This window comes from Triturus cristatus, chromosome 9, assembly GCF_964204655.1.
Source record: "Triturus cristatus chromosome 9, aTriCri1.1, whole genome shotgun sequence".
Classification (NCBI taxonomy): Eukaryota; Metazoa; Chordata; class Amphibia; order Caudata; family Salamandridae; genus Triturus; species Triturus cristatus.
The window spans coordinates 715,395,603-715,411,174 of NC_140592.1; the positions used below are offsets into that span (position 1 = coordinate 715,395,603).

The following is a 15,572-nucleotide window of genomic DNA, read 5'->3' on the forward strand; positions in this document are numbered from 1 at the left end:
AGCAGATGTTCAGCAGAACTGAATGCGGTGTGAGGGGAAAAGGCACAGCCATGTGTAGTGGTCATACGGAATGTATTAAGCAGCAACAGGCTTTAACTTTTGGGAGGCTACAGAAATATTTAACATAAGGGTTCCACTCTGAAACACTTGCAAAACTGGTCCTGCAAAGTGCATAAGATATATTTTTCATGGTAGTAATTAAAAGGACACTCTCACACACTCACCTTCCACCCCCCCATTCTTCTACTCTTCCTCCTACATAACTCTTGACCACTTTTTTCCTTTTTGTTTTACTATTCCGCTCCACCGTCCTACAAATCTCTCATTTGAGTGCTTCAGCTTAATGTCTGCATACTCGAATGGGGACTGGAAAAAACAATTGCTGATAGCTTAGATATTTGGAATAGTAGTTTGAGCCATTCTCCAAATGTTCTACACAGGAGCTTACCCTCTAAACGTTCAAGAATGGGATCGTCAAGCACAAGCCCCGAGGATCGAATTTAAGGTTTTTCAGGTCTACAAACCTGCTGAGAGTAGACTGCGCACAGTTCAGGTTTATAGAAGCTCTGAAAACCGGCAGATTGTGCTTCACATTTCACTCTGCAAGCAATATAACCTGACGCAAAGGCCAATTACTCATTGGTCATTTACTACAGCTTATGGAAATGTCACTCAGTAAGCCGTTAAGTAATTTCTTAGCAATATGTCGTGATGGGATGCAACTAGCCTGCTGCACTGCAAATATCATAAGTACACATTTCTGTGTGCTTTTCCTCTGTTTCTTTCGCTTCTCTGAGACGTGAACATGCATCTTTATTTAGCATGTAAGCAATGTCTAGGAAACTGGTGAGTTGTTTGTATATAACCTCACACCCTTCTGAAATCAGGGCTGCCACATATTGTCACTGTTGAAGAGGCAAGCACTACTGGCATACAAGTATAGATGGTTGTCGAGTGGGCAACATTTTCAGTATGTGGCATTAAGTCAACAGATTAGGGGTCTGTATTGAAGAAGTCTAGATGGCTCAGGGAGTTAATGCCTGACACTAACAGTTTCAGTGAGCTGAAGGTTATGAACATGAATCTCAGCAAAGGAAACTCAGTCTACAGACCGCCTGAGGTTCATAAATTATCATTAGGTTTGTGAGATAAACATCCAGTTATTTACAGTGCTTAGAAAATGTGTGATGCACCGTAAACAAAAATTCAAGTTATTTCACACGCATATTAGATTGTGCATGTCTGCTATATGTATCAGGGAGGAGTCATCTATATTAAACTCATATTTTCTGTTAAACTAAGCAAAGCACAATATTAGGGATTTTATGCTGCTTCTCTGCATTTTCATGGGAACAGCATCAATTCAAGATGCTGTTACTCAAGCCCGATAGTGACTGCTGCATAAGTCTTGCAGTAAGGATTAGTCTTTGCCATCAGGTCGTCTGAATAAAACTTCGTCCTGGTTGCTGGTGACCCTTCATATTGAATGTTTTCCGTATTTAATGCATTTCAAATTAAGTTGTGACTAGCTGTGTTTTTTTTTTTTTTTTTTTAAATTTTCAAAACCTTTATTTGAGAGAGTACATCAACAATACAGCCTCACGCCTACAACCCCTCGGGCCGGCCGCTGTCCATCACATTTCTAGCCATCATCTGTAAGGTACACAGCCATTTAGCCGACAGCCCGGAGGCCCGGTGGCGAGAAGCAGTCACTCATCTCACGCCTCAGTTCAGTCCTGTGCCTACTGAGCTCGGGGTCGTACCGGTGCATTTATCTTTAATCTCGCATGTCTACCCTGTGCAGAGCCGGCAGAGTCCTTCTCATGGAAATCCGATCAGTAGTCCACTGGCATCTGGAAGGCACCTTCGTCATAGTTATGCAGGATACATAGCAGCGCTCTCCCCCTAGCCCGAGTGAACATGTCCTGCGGCAATATACTCTTCCGCAGCTCCCGCCACAGCGACCCCAGTATTGAGTCGCAAGGAAATACCTCCCTGCAAGCTGTGCGTCCACAATCACCAGCCCCCAACCAGTCTCCCTCACATACCGGACCATCATGCTAGCGTTCCTCCTGCCACAGCCGCGTAAGGAGGCCTCCCCTCCTCCACTCCTAGGGCGTCTCCGTACTGGTCAGCACACCAAGCCATCTCCGCAGCAGTGTCTCCCATCCCACGGCTGTAAGGTCTTCCGTTAGAGGCATAGCCCACTCCGTCAACAGTCGCCCTACATCCAAGCCGGTCATCCCATCGAATCCAAATCACACTATCTCGCCCCGCACACAGCAGTCCCCAGGCTTACCCCGCCCACCTCCCGAGTTCCGTCCAGCCCTGAAGTGTCCTCAGCCACTAAATATGCTCTGAGCGGGTCCCAAATATCCTTGGCCCTATTACGCGTTGGTTGTGTTTCTGCATATAGTAGGTTCTGTTCCTGACAGTGTAGTAAGTCGGCGATCCACTCCTTAAACTTCGGGGCACGGCCCCTCCCCCACCGACAAGCGACTCTCCATTTCGCCATCAAAAGTGCGATATCCCCAAACTTCCGATGCGCCTTGGGTAGCCTCATGGTATAGCCCAACAGCATCATGAGCGGGTCACAGTCAACCGTGTCTCCTATCATGGTCGTCAGCGCTTTGTGGACCTGTGTCCAGTATTCCGCCACCGCCGGACAAAGCCAGGACAAGTGTAAAAAATCCGCCCCCTCCATGTGACAACGCTCACACCTGTCATCCTCTGCCAAGCGAAACCGCAGCTTCCTCGCAGGCGTGTAATACATTCGCTGCAGGAACTTATAATGGATCATTCGTAGCCTGCGAGGTCATCCCGCAGCAGTACGCCCATTGCGCTTCCGTTATGTCCCTCCCTAGATCCGCACTCCACTGCCGGAGCGCTCTGCATTCCCCGTCACCACTATGCATTCCCCGTCACCATATGCTCTCGAATACTTCGGTACAGGTGGGAGACCAGATGTTTGCCATCCTCTGACGTGAGAACTAATTGTAGAGGCAACACCACCGCAGGTTCCTCTGGGAAGTGCGGAAGGATGGCCCTCAGTCCCTGCCTCAGCCGAAGATAATAAAAGACCTCCAACGGGGTATGCTGAACCCCATGGAACCACTGCTCCCTCGTCTTAAACCGCCCATCCAGGAAAAGGTCTCCCCAGGATCTAACCCCCAGACCAGCGCACATCTCCTGGAACCCCTTCTCCCGCAACAGGGATAGCTCTGGGTGATAAGCTAGTGGCAATTTTGGCACGTATGAAAACGGGAGCGCAAGTTTGCGGAGGATCCGCTGCCACGCATCCACCGTGCTCGTGACAGTTGCAGCCGGGGTGTCGAGCACCCCGGCCGGGCCGTAAATAATGCCCTTTAGTGGCAGCGGCCGAACAATCCAGTCCTCCACAGCCAGCTGCGGCATAAATGGCGTAGGCGCAAACCAGTGGTACGCAAAGTGGGCCTGAGCGCTAATGTAGTATGCCAGAAAATCAGGGACATCGAACCCCCCTGTCCCATAGGGCTGGGTAATAATGGACCATGCTAATCGAGGCTGCTTTCCAGCCCAGAACAATCTTATCAATTCTGTGCGGAGTGTACGGAAGAAAAAAGCGCCCGGATAGTAAGGGATATTCTGGAACAGATATAAAAACCGAGGCAACACCACCATTTTAATAAGTGAGGCCCTCCCAGCCATGGTGAAAGGCAGGGAAATCCATCGTGTCACATCCTCGGTTAGCTTCGCGACAGCCGTACCATAATTTAAACGCACAGTCTCTTCCCTATTCTGAGATATCTGTATCCCCAAATACCGCAGATCAGTATCACACCAATCGAGTGGATAATCCAGTGGGAAGCGGCGCACCGCAGGGGTCAGGGGAAAGAACTGCGATTTCTGCCAGTTAATTTGTACCCCGGATATCCGGCCGAAAACCAAGAATTCCCGAAGCAATGGGTTGAGATGCGCCAGCGGATCCACCACATACAACGTCAAATCATCAGCATACAATGACACGTCTATCTGACGTTTACAATGGGCACCCCTGTCTCGTGCCTCTGGTCAATGAAATCGGGCGCGACATTTCCCCATTGATTAAGACTCTCGCTTTCGGGTCCGTATACAACAATCGCACCGAGGCAACAAATATTTTCGGAAACCCCATCCTATACAGAATAGCAAATAGATAGTTCCACTCCACGGAGTCAAATGCTTTGGTAGCATCGAGGAATATAGCAGCCACCGGCAACTCCGGCGCTATAGTATGCATCAGGGAGAAAAGAGTACGTAAGCTATTGGCCGTGGATCGCCCTGGGATAAACCCGGATTGGTCTGGGAGGGCTATTTTGGGCATCAGTAGCGATAATCTATTGGCGAGCACCTTCGCCAATATTTTAGCGTCGCAGTTAAACAGTGAGAGCGGTCTATACGCACCGCAGTCGGTAGGGTCTTTGCCCGGTTTCAACAACGAGGTGATCAACACCTCTCTCATGGACCCAGGCAACACTCCTACTTCCAGAGACTCCTCGTAGACCTCCTTGAGAACAGGGGCCATAATATCCACGTAGCTTTTATAAAATTCCGCCGGCAGCCCATCCAGGCCCGACGCCTTACCGTTGCTAAGAGACATAATGGCTTCCCGAATTTCGTCCAATTCGAACGGTGCCCCTAGAAACTGTCTGTGGTCATCACTCAACCAGCACAGTGCAATATTATCGAGAAACCCCCCAAAATCCACCTCGCCCACACTGCGTGCCGTGTATAGATCTTTATAATGTGCAGTGAATTGCTCCAAAATGCCCTTGGTATCCCGACTTATATCCCCTTCCGACGTGCGTAACTCCAATATGTGTGTATTGTGACGCGGCGGCCGAGTGATTTCCGCTAGCGCGCGCACTGGTCGCTCCCCCTCGCAGAACCTGCGAGCCTGCCAATATTTGCCACAAAATCGAGCCTCCCTATCCGCCTCTTTTTCATACTGTGTAAGACGTTCCCTGAATTCCGCATGGAGGGGGCCCATCGGCCCCTGACTCATCCTGGGCTCCAACCCTTTAAGTTCCCCTTCTAGTTTCGCAAGCGTTTTTCGTATGTTTTTCAAGACCCCAAAGCTCTTCGCAATATAGTAGCCCCTAACCGTCACTTTAAATGCCTCCCAGATGGTTTCCACACTATCCACCGAATCTTTATTGCGGGGAAAGAACTCTGCAATCTCCTCCCCCTGCTCCGCTTGAAATAAAGGGTCCAAAAGGGCCGTGGGCTGCATACGCCATCTTGCGGTCACCCTCCCATACCCCGGAAGTGCTATCTGGCCAAGGACCGGGCAATGATCCGAGTACGTCCGAGGTAGGTGCACAACCTTCCCCAAGTCCACCGCTAAGCCCCGGGACACAAAACAATAATCCAGTCTAGCCCAGGAGTTAGCAAACGCTGTAAAATGCGTGCCCTCCCGCAACCCACCGTGTACGAAACGCCAGCTATCTATTAAGTGGCCTTCCTCTAAGATACCCGCCAGCGCATCTCGCGCTTTCTTATTGTAGTGAACACTACTATCCGATCTGTCTAATCCAGGGGCCAGCGCCACATTAAAATCGCCTCCCCATAAAATGTGCATAGAGCCAATGTGGAGCATCTGTCCCCATAACTGCGCGAAAAACATCGGCGAGTCGACATTGGGGCCGTAGCAGTTCACAATCGTGATGGTGTCAGTGCCCAGCCTACCCCAGAGCATCACAAATCTTTCCTCCGTGTCCACGCGCTCACCAAGCTTCACAAAAGGTACATTCTTTTTGATCCAAATCGCAACCCCCCTAGCATACCCTGAGTAGGACGAAAAACTGCGTACCCCCTCCCATCTACCAGCCAGCGTATAGTGCGATCGGGGGGCAAGATGTGTCTCCTGCAACAGTGCGATCTGTACATGGTGCTGTTCTAGATAAGCCAACACTTTTCTGCATTTTCTAGCGTCATTTAGGCCCCGAACATTCCACGATAGCACCGTGAGCCGTTCTCTCCTGGTCGTCTCAGTCATCGCTCGGTCCACACCCATTCTCCCGGCAGCATCTCGACTCCCAGCCCCTCACCTTCACATGCATTTGTGTAATCAGCCAATCACCCCCCCGCAGCATCAGCAGCAGCCCCAAAAGGGCAAGCAGCACAGGTATCCTCAACCACTCCGTCCCAAGTCGGGACTGGCGGCGCTTCCGAAAGGTTTAGACCCCTTTTTGCCGGTCTCAAACGACAGCTTGGGCTGTCTCACGTCCGTCTTACCCATCACGATCTGCCGGCAGGACAGGCCGCCACCCCGGCCACTCAACAGTCCCCTCCGCCTCAGGTCCAGGCCCGCCTCGATCAGAAGACTCGTGCAAGGGGAAGACGGGGGTAGCTCATCAGCGCCGGAACCAACCCCCCGATGTGTCTCCGCGTCTGGCCTCAGCTTTCCCCCGACGACAGCAACACCAGTGCCCAGGCCGGTCCAGTCGATGGCCCCCACCAGTGACCTCGCACGTAGCGCAGTTTCCTCTCCCGAGGCAGGGTATGTGATCCGCCACTGCTGCTCCCCCTCACGCTAATACCCAGCTCCAGCTGGTAGGCAGTCTCAGGCAGCGGGATACGCCGTGCAGGCGGCCTCCAAGGGCCCACAGCCCTCCTGTCCCAGCAAGCGGCTCCCCCTCACCGGCCGTCCAGCCCGGGTAGAGACGTCCCGTAGGCGGCCAGCGCTGCTCCCCGATCCCCCCCCGGCAGCGAAGCGGACGTCAGCGGTACCTTCCACCGCCTACTCGGACTCCGTCTTGGCCTCTGTGCGACGCTGCAGGCCCGCCCGATGGGTGAGCCGGAGTGGGGCCACTTCGCAGCCCACCCGGTCCTGCTGCCAGCGTCCGCGTCTCCCCCGCCGCTCGCAGTCAGCCGAGGAGCTCTCAGCCGCCACCTCCAGCTAGTCCTCCGCTGCTATGTCTCCGATGGGGGGGGGGGGGGGGAACAGGGTCACCGCCCGTCTCTCCAGCAGTGCCTCTGACCCCGGGGGGGGGGGGGGGGGGGACTTGCGCCGTTCTCCTCACCAGCGCCGGCTTTCGGAGTCCGCTTCGCGCCTCTCGTCCGTCAGCGGCCTGCGGCAGTTATTGCAGCCCCGATCTCGCCTAGTAGGCGTCCCCCAGCAGGCCGGTTCCTGTCCTCCAGCCGCACAGGTCGCCGGGGCTTCTGAAGCTCGTATCTTCCCCGCTGTAGTGGCTAGCAAGCCAGGACTTGGACATCCAGCACCGGACCTCTCAGGGAAGCGATGGGTGTGATTGCAGCCGTCTGGGTCGCCATTTAAGGAGTTTATAAAGGATAAATGTCGCCGGACTGCGGGAGCCTTACACGAAGGCGACCATTCGCTAGTGCGCCACCTAGCGTCCCCCCTTGTGACTAGCTGTGGTTAAACTGATTTTTAGGTCGTGCCTAGCAGCAGTGCGCATGCGTTGCTCGCTTTGCAAGACATGCAGTAGTAGAGTATGCTGTGTAAGCCTCGCCCACTATCCGCCCATAATTTTCATTGGCTGGTGTCATCGTCTTTCAAAAAGGCTGGCTTCCGATTCATTATGAGGCTTGTTAGTCCCTCCTTCTTACCGCCCTGTTTCCATTGGTTACCGCCCATTCGGACTTCAGCGTTTACTGTGTCCTAACTCAGGAGCTTTCATTAACAGTTCCAAGAACTATTTACTTCATTAAGGGATACAGCACGCACAGGGTGCCGGCTTCGGTAATCGCGCCCACTTCCTAACCTAATTTGCATTTTGTTTTCTGCTTTTCAATTTAAAACTTTTTTTTTTTTTTTTAACGGAGCATGGCACCCACTTCAGGGACACAGCGCTCAGTTTATTATTATTTTTTTCTTCTCCCCCTGCACGTAATCCATGGTCTGTGCCTTCTCACCCCCCCGCCTGCACTCCGTTGTCCGTGCTTTCTCGACCCTCCTCCCCCCGCACTCAAGTTGTCCGAGACATTACTGCCTTAGTTTTGGTTGCAATGTGACACGCATTTTGCTGGTTTTTACGGACGACCGATGCAGTCATAATGCCATGACACCATCTATTATAGGCAAAATCCCAGTCTCCCATAACGGGGGAACCGTCACTCCCACAAGTGCACTGTTTGAGGAGGTTAGCACTCCAGTGCACTTAGCACTCTCCTTTGTACATGCGTGTCTTTGACTAATCAGCTGATTCCTTTTAACTTCACCTCATGGAATGGTGCTAGAGCAGGCGCCAGCGAGTCGAACTACTGAACGGACCACTATGGCAATTCACAGTAGGCAGACACGTCACTGGCTTGAAGTGACTAATTGCACCACTTTTTTGCCATTATTGATTTCCCCAGGCTCATAGTTCCGTCTACATTTCATTTGAATGTAGTTTATTGGATTGCGGCATATGCATTAGTAAAAAAATGTCATGACTGATTTTGTTTGAGAAGTTTTCAGTGGTTTGAATGTATGTGTGTCCCTTTTTTGCTCCACCCAAAATGCAAAACAAATATCATTTTTACACAAACCTCACAATATCGGAAGTGCAAACCACATAACCAGTGTATTCAAGCATTTGCAATGCAATAGAGATCGCATTTACGCGAGTTTGAGCTATTGGCCTTGTAAATGACAATGCCTTTTATTTATATTTTAAAAACCAAAACATAAATAAAAAGCATTGTTATTTACAATGCCAATAGCTCCAACTCGTGTAAATGCGAGACCTACTGCACCGCAAATGCTTGTTTTTAGAGCGATTGAGTCTATCACAAATTATGGCAAAAGGGATATTTCCCTGTTGTGTATCAATGCGCCATGTCTCGCCACTGAGTAGGAATAGTCTACTTCTTAGATGGCTTGCATGTGCCGTAGTATGCGTTCATGCACCTGCATCACTGTACTGCCCGCATAACCCAGATTACAGCTGCAAGTCAGGACATAAATCGGATGATCAGTTTTGTAAGTGTACATGCCCTCAATTTTCCTTGCATCATTACTAAAGAATGTTAGGTATTCTTTTGTATTTATGCCTGTGGTGCAAGCTTTGCACCTTGTGCATTTATGTAACCCTTGTCCCCTCGCTCTTTCTGATAACCAACTACATAAACTGCTTATTTCCGGGCCAGTTTTGACCAATTTGTCTCATTGATACTACTCAGCGTTATGCAATTTGGGGATTTGTGGGCACCAATGCCCCTATTACTGGGTCAGATTGAATGATGTGCCAATTGTCTCATTAATTGTCTTATTTCTCGGCCTTGATTGCTGTAAGTGTTAATCATTCTCATCATTCCTTTCCTTTGCTGTTTCGTTTTGGGGGTTAAAAAGGATTTTTTCTCTAGTTAACGTGTTGGCTTTTTCTTGTGATGCCCTCAGGGTCCTTTCATTGTAACCTCTAGATTTAAATCTGTTGATTATTTCTTCCATATACATACATACATATATACATATTCGTTTTACACTACCACCAGGCCTACCTCTCGCATAGGATAACATTGGGTTACCTTATTACAATTAATACATTATAACTTGTGTAGGTGCCAATAGGAATGCCATGTTTACCATTAAAGAAGGTTTTAAATTGCAATTCCTCCGATACTAAAGTCACAATGCTGAAAATGCAGTTTTTAGAAAATTGGCATTATGTTGTCCAAACCATTTGGTTATAGGCAAACGAAGAACTCCGCTCCGCCAGTGGAGTGAGTGGGGATTTCCCTACTCTGCGCTCTGCTGAGACAGCGTAGTAAAGGGCAAAACACCCGACTGAGGAGCGGAGCTAGCCAGCCACTCCCCCCTGCTAAATTGGCTCCCCGCCTCAACCCCCTCTAATAAAATACTTACAAAGTAATTTAAAAGAAAAAAGGAAAATGCTACTTACCCAGTATGCATATGTTCTTGGCATATAGAGCTGTAGAGCCATATGATTTAGCATAGATCGCCATCTGGTGTTGGGTCCGAATGTTTGCACTTTGTTTTTGTTCGAAGAAGTCTTTGCAGTCATGGAGTAGGTGACTCATCCTTTCGGTGATAGTGTGCTTGGGCATCAACTCAATCCCCAGATTGTTTTGCCGTAAGGGTGATGATGGAGTTAATAAGAGTAGAAAAAGATGTCCATGTATAGTGTATCCAAGTAAGATAATACTGCAACAGATAAAGGTATCCGGGGAGGCGGGTGGGCGCATATGGCTCTACAGCTCTATATGTCGAGAACTGGGTAAGTAGCATTTTCTGTTTGAGGCATATGAGCTATAGATCATATGCTTTAGCATAGACTGTATAGCAGTTACTCCCAAGCGGTGGCTAACCTGTATCTGTTGCAGTGGTCTGAAATAGTGTTCTTAAAACAGCCTGGCCCACACTAGCTTGTTGTCTCGCTAACACATCTACACAGTAGTGTTTGGTGAATGTGTGTGATGTAGACTATGTTGCAGCTTTGCAAATATCATCTACGGGTTTGTTCCCTGAGAATGCCATGGAAGCCCCTAGTTTGCATGTAGGGTGTGCTCTAGGGGAAATTGTTAATGTGCGTTTAGCTTTAATGTAGCATATTTGTATGGACTTAACTATCCACCATGCACTACCTGCTTTTGATAGAGGATTGATTCTATGCTGTGGTGAAAAAGCAACAAAGAGTTGTTTGGTTTCCTAACAGATTTAGTTCTTTCAATGTACTAAAGTAATGCTCTCTTAACATCTAATGTATGAAGATCACGTTCTGCAATGGAGTCTGGCTGGGGAAAAAAACACGGGTAACTAAACAGACTTGTTGAGATGAAAGGCAGAAACAACTTTGGGTGAAAATGTGGGGTTAGTCCTAAGAACCACTTTATTTTGGTGAGTTTGTAAAAACGGTTCTTGTATGGTTAGTGCCTGGAGCTCACCAACTCTCCTACGAGATGTGATGGCTATGAGGAAGGCTACTTTCCAGGTCAGAAATTGTAGTTCACATTTGTGCAACGGCTCAAATGGTGGGCCCACAAGTCTTATAAGGACTATATTAAGATTCCACACAGGAGAAGGTGGAAGTCTAGGAGGAATGATTCTCTTGAGTCTTTCCATAAAGGCTTTGATAGCAGGTACACAAAACAAGGACAAGTGTTGTTTGTTTTGAAGGTAAGCTGCTTTTGCAGCAAGATGCAGTCTTATTGCTGTTTATGCTAAGTTAGCCCACTGTAGCTGTAACAGATAGCAAATGATGTTTTGAATTTAAGCATCAAGCGGATTGATTTAATTGTTATTACAATAAATTACAAATCGTTTCCATGCTCTTGTGGTAGGGCGTCTAGCCTCTTTAATGACGTTCATGCAGTCTGGCGGGAGATTAAGGTAGCCAAACTCTATGATTTCAGGTGACAGATCGCACAGTTGATTTGACTGGGATCTGGATGCCTTATCTCTCAAGGGTTCCGAGCGAGAAGCTTGGGGGAGAGGTATAGTTTTTGATGAGGAACTACTGATGGTTCCAACAGGGTTGAGAACCAGGGTTGTCGAGCCCATGTGGGAACAACTAGGATCATTGTGAGGGAATGTTGCTTGAACTTCCGAACCAGTAATGGAATTAGCGGGAGAGGTGGAAAAGCATAAGCAAATTTCCCTGACCAATTGATCAATAGCGCATTGCCTTTGGACAATGGGTGTGGATACCTGGACGCGAAGTTTGGGTATTTTGCGTTGAGGTGTGTGGAAAACAGATCTATGACTGGGTAGCCACACATTTGAAAAAAATGTGAGAAGAACTTGAGGGTGAAGTTCCCATTCGTGTATCCATTGTCTTTGACAACTGAACAGATCTGCAATTTGATTGTTTACTCCTGGGAGATGTTCTGCAAGGAGATATATTTTTTTTTAGGTATGGCCCATCTCCATATGGTTTGAGCTAGGTGTAAAAGCTGTAGAGAGTGCATACCCCCCTGTTTTTGTATGTAGTACATCTCTGTCATGTTGTCTGTACGAACTAGGACAGCTTTGCCTACTAGGTGCATCTGAAAAGCTTTCAATGCTAGAAAAATTGCTAGCAGCTCCAGATGGTTTATGTGGAGTTGTTTTTGTTGTAGCGTCCACATGCCCTGAATGGTATGTTTGTGAAGGTGAGCTCCCCAACCAGTGAGGGATGCGTCTGCTGTGAGCACTATCTGTGGAACCGGGTCGATGAATGGCAGCCCTTTGAAAAGGTTTTGTGTATTCCACCACTGCAGAGAGCGGTGAGTGCGGCCGTCCACCAACACCAGACTGGTTAACTGACCTTTAGCCTGGTTCCACTGACGTGCTAAGCATTCCTGTAGGGGACACATTTGGAGTCTTGCGTAAGGAACAATTAGAATGCAAGACGCCATCATTACGATCAACTGCATAAACACTTGGGCTGGAAGTGAGTGCTGCGGTTGAAATTGTTACAACAAACAAATGATGGACGGAATGCTGACAATGCAGACATTCTCCCCCAGTCAAGAGATCTGGGTTAAATCCATCGTTCTTTTGCCCACTACGCCACCCCAGTTCAGACATGGCCATATGCAAATCAGTCTTCACCCTGTGCCTCATGGGAACAGTCCAGCCCGAACTGCCAAGCCATGTCTTCCCTGGACCGGAATCAAGCATCCTAGGACCGGTTTCTGGCTATCAGCCGTCATCAGCCAGGATAGCTTGACTCCAGTGGCGTAGTGAGCACGGGTCCCACGTCTGGGAATACCCATCCCACTTAGGGCGAAAAGCGTTACAACAAACAAATGATGGACGGAATGCTGACAATGCAGACATTCTCCCCCAGTCAAGAGATCTGGGTTAAATCCATCGTTCTTTTGCCCACTACGCCACCCCAGTTCAGACATGGCCATATGCAAATCAGTCTTGACCCTGTGCCTCATGGGAACAGTCCAGCCCGAACTGCCAAGCCATGTCTTCCCTGGACCGGAATCAAGCATCCTAGGACCGGTTTCTGGCTATCAGCCGTCATCAGCCAGGATAGCTTGACTCCAGTGGCGTAGTGAGCACGGGTCCCACGTCTGGGAATACCCATCCCACTTAGGGCGAAAAGCTTTACAACAAACAAATGATGGACGGAATGCTGACAATGCAGACATTCTCCCCCAGTCAAGAGATCTGGTTTAAATCCATCGTTCTTTTGCCCACTACGCCACCCCAGTTCAGACATGGCCATATGCAAATCAGTCTTGACCCTGTGCCTCATGGGAACAGTCCAGCCCGAACTGCCAAGCCATGTCTTCCCTGGACCGGAATCAAGCATCCTAGGACCGGTTTCTGGCTATCAGCCGTCATCAGCCAGGATAGCTTGACTCCAGTGGCGTAGTGAGCACGGGTCCCACGTCTGGGAATACCCATCCCACTTAGGGCGAAAAGCGTTACAACAAACAAATGATGGACGGAATGCTAACAATGCAGACATTCTCCCCCAGTCAAGACTTGGCGAGGTTGACAGTGAATACCAAATCATGAAGCAGCTGAACTGTTTTGTGAGTGTGGTCTATGCAGCTGTGTTGCGACTTGGCTTTTATTAGCCAGTCGTCTAAGTAAGGGAAGATGTGAATGTGTTGTCTTCTTAAATAAGCTGCGACTACTGCTAGACACTTGGTGAAGACTCTTGGTGCTGTAGTTACCCCGAATGGGAGGACTTTGAATTGGTAATGTTGTATGTCCACCATGAACCGGAGATATTTCCTGCGAGCTGGGTGAACGAGAATACGGAAGTAGGAATCCTTTAAATCTAGAGTGGAAAGGAAGTTGCCTTGCTGAACCAATGAGAGCACTTGTTGAAGGGTGACCATGTGGAAGTGGTCCGATCGAATGTAGAGGTTTAGTTGTCTGAGGTCCAGTATGGGCCTGAGGGAGCGGTCTTTTTTTGGGAATCAAAAAGTATAAGGAGTACACTCTGTCCCTTGATGACGTAATGGGACCAGTTCTATTGCATGTTTGCCGAACAGAGAGAGGACCTCTTGTTTTAACATGGTGAGAAGTTCTGGTGACATTGCACGCTGTCTCAGAAGGATTGTCGGTGGAGTTCTGGTAAGTTACAGGCAAAAACCATGTTGGATAATTTGATTTGCCCACTTGTCTGAGGTGATTGACTCCCAGACAGGTAGGAACTGTGAGAGACGTCCCCCAACAAAGTGGAATGATAGAGGGGGTAGTGGAGGGAAGTCACGGTTTATTGGCAGGGGAGGTGCGGGCGAGTTACCTCTACCTCTTCTCTTGTTATTATTTCCTCTGTAACCTCCTCCAAAATATCCTCTGGAGGCGTTAGATTGGTTGTTCCCTTTGTAAGAGGAGGGGGAATTTTCTGACAAGTATTTTTGAGCCCCCCCTGTAAAAGGATTGATGAAAGGAACCCCTGTTTGAAGGTAATTGTAGGGCTTCCCATGGATTTAGCAGTTTAGGTGTCTTTCTTCATTTTTTTTAATGAAGTATCTACTGTTGGCCCGAAAAGATGCTCTTTATCAAAGGGCTGATTAAGTATGGAGGATTGTACCTCCTGCTTGAATCTAGAGATTAGAAGCCAAGCGTGTCTCCGCAACAGTATGCTACTGTTGATAGCACGAGAGGCTATGTCCGCTGCATCTAGGGCGCATTTTATGGAAGTGTTGGTGATAAGCTTCCCTTCCTGAATGAGGTCGTTCGCTTTAGTTTTATACTCCTCTGGCAAATGTTTCATGAGTTTTTCCAACTCATCATAGTGGGCCCTGTCATAGCGTGCTAACAGAGCCTGAGCATTGGCAATACGCCGGTAATTAACAGCCTGTGAAGCTACTCTCTTGCCAAAGGCATCAATAAGTTAAGCCTCCTTATCAGGAGGAGGGGCGTCGCCTTTAGTTTGAGAGTTAGCTCTCTTACGGGCATTAGATACAACAAGAGAGTCTAAAGGTAACTGACCTTTTATGTACACAGGGTCTGTAGGAACAGGCTTGTATTTTTTTTATCCACCCTAGGTGTCAGTATATTTTAACATGCCCTTCAACATGGGTAAAGTGTTAGTAGACCTTTGTGAGTGTGTGAGTGTTTCTACAAGGAAATCCTCTTCTAGAGGGTCTGAATGTAGCTCCACTCTGTGATATTGGCCAGTCCTGTTGATGACCTGTGCAAAGTCAATGTGGTCATCAGATGGGGAAGGTCTGGAGGGATACGGGTCAGGGTTTTTAGGTTGATGTGGATCCTTATTATAATCATCCCAGGGATCAGTGTCATGTGGTATGTCCGGATCTTGTGGGGTGTGATGATAGTCATCCCCATTTCCATCCCCAAAATCGTCATCCTGTGAGTCAGGTGACATTGGAGATGGTGTAATGTGTTAATTGGATATAGGTGGAGGAGAGGGAGGTATGTAAAGGGGGAGAAGGGTAAGTACCCATATCTTTTTTCCTTCAGATATATAGGGGCATCTCCTGAGAGGTCTAACTTCTGTTTTTTAGGAAGAGTAGTTAGAAGGTGTCCAGTTTCCGGATCAATACGAAGTCTTTTTTGTTTTGGATCCAGAGGTGTGTCTTCGGATGGAAGTTGCTTGGAAGGAGTATCTTTTCCTTTAGGAGTGGATTTCGGTACGAAGATTTGGGCTCAGTGTCTTTGGGTGCCGAGT

The 15,572-nt window shown here is 48.5% G+C and overlaps 1 protein-coding gene across 4 annotated transcripts in view; it reads right to left on the bottom strand.

The window, feature by feature from the left end:
* RELA (RELA proto-oncogene, NF-kB subunit) overlaps positions 1-15,572 on the bottom strand; it is a 367,284-nt gene that overhangs the window by 193,448 nt on the left and 158,264 nt on the right. The gene's annotated exons all lie outside the window — the stretch shown is intronic.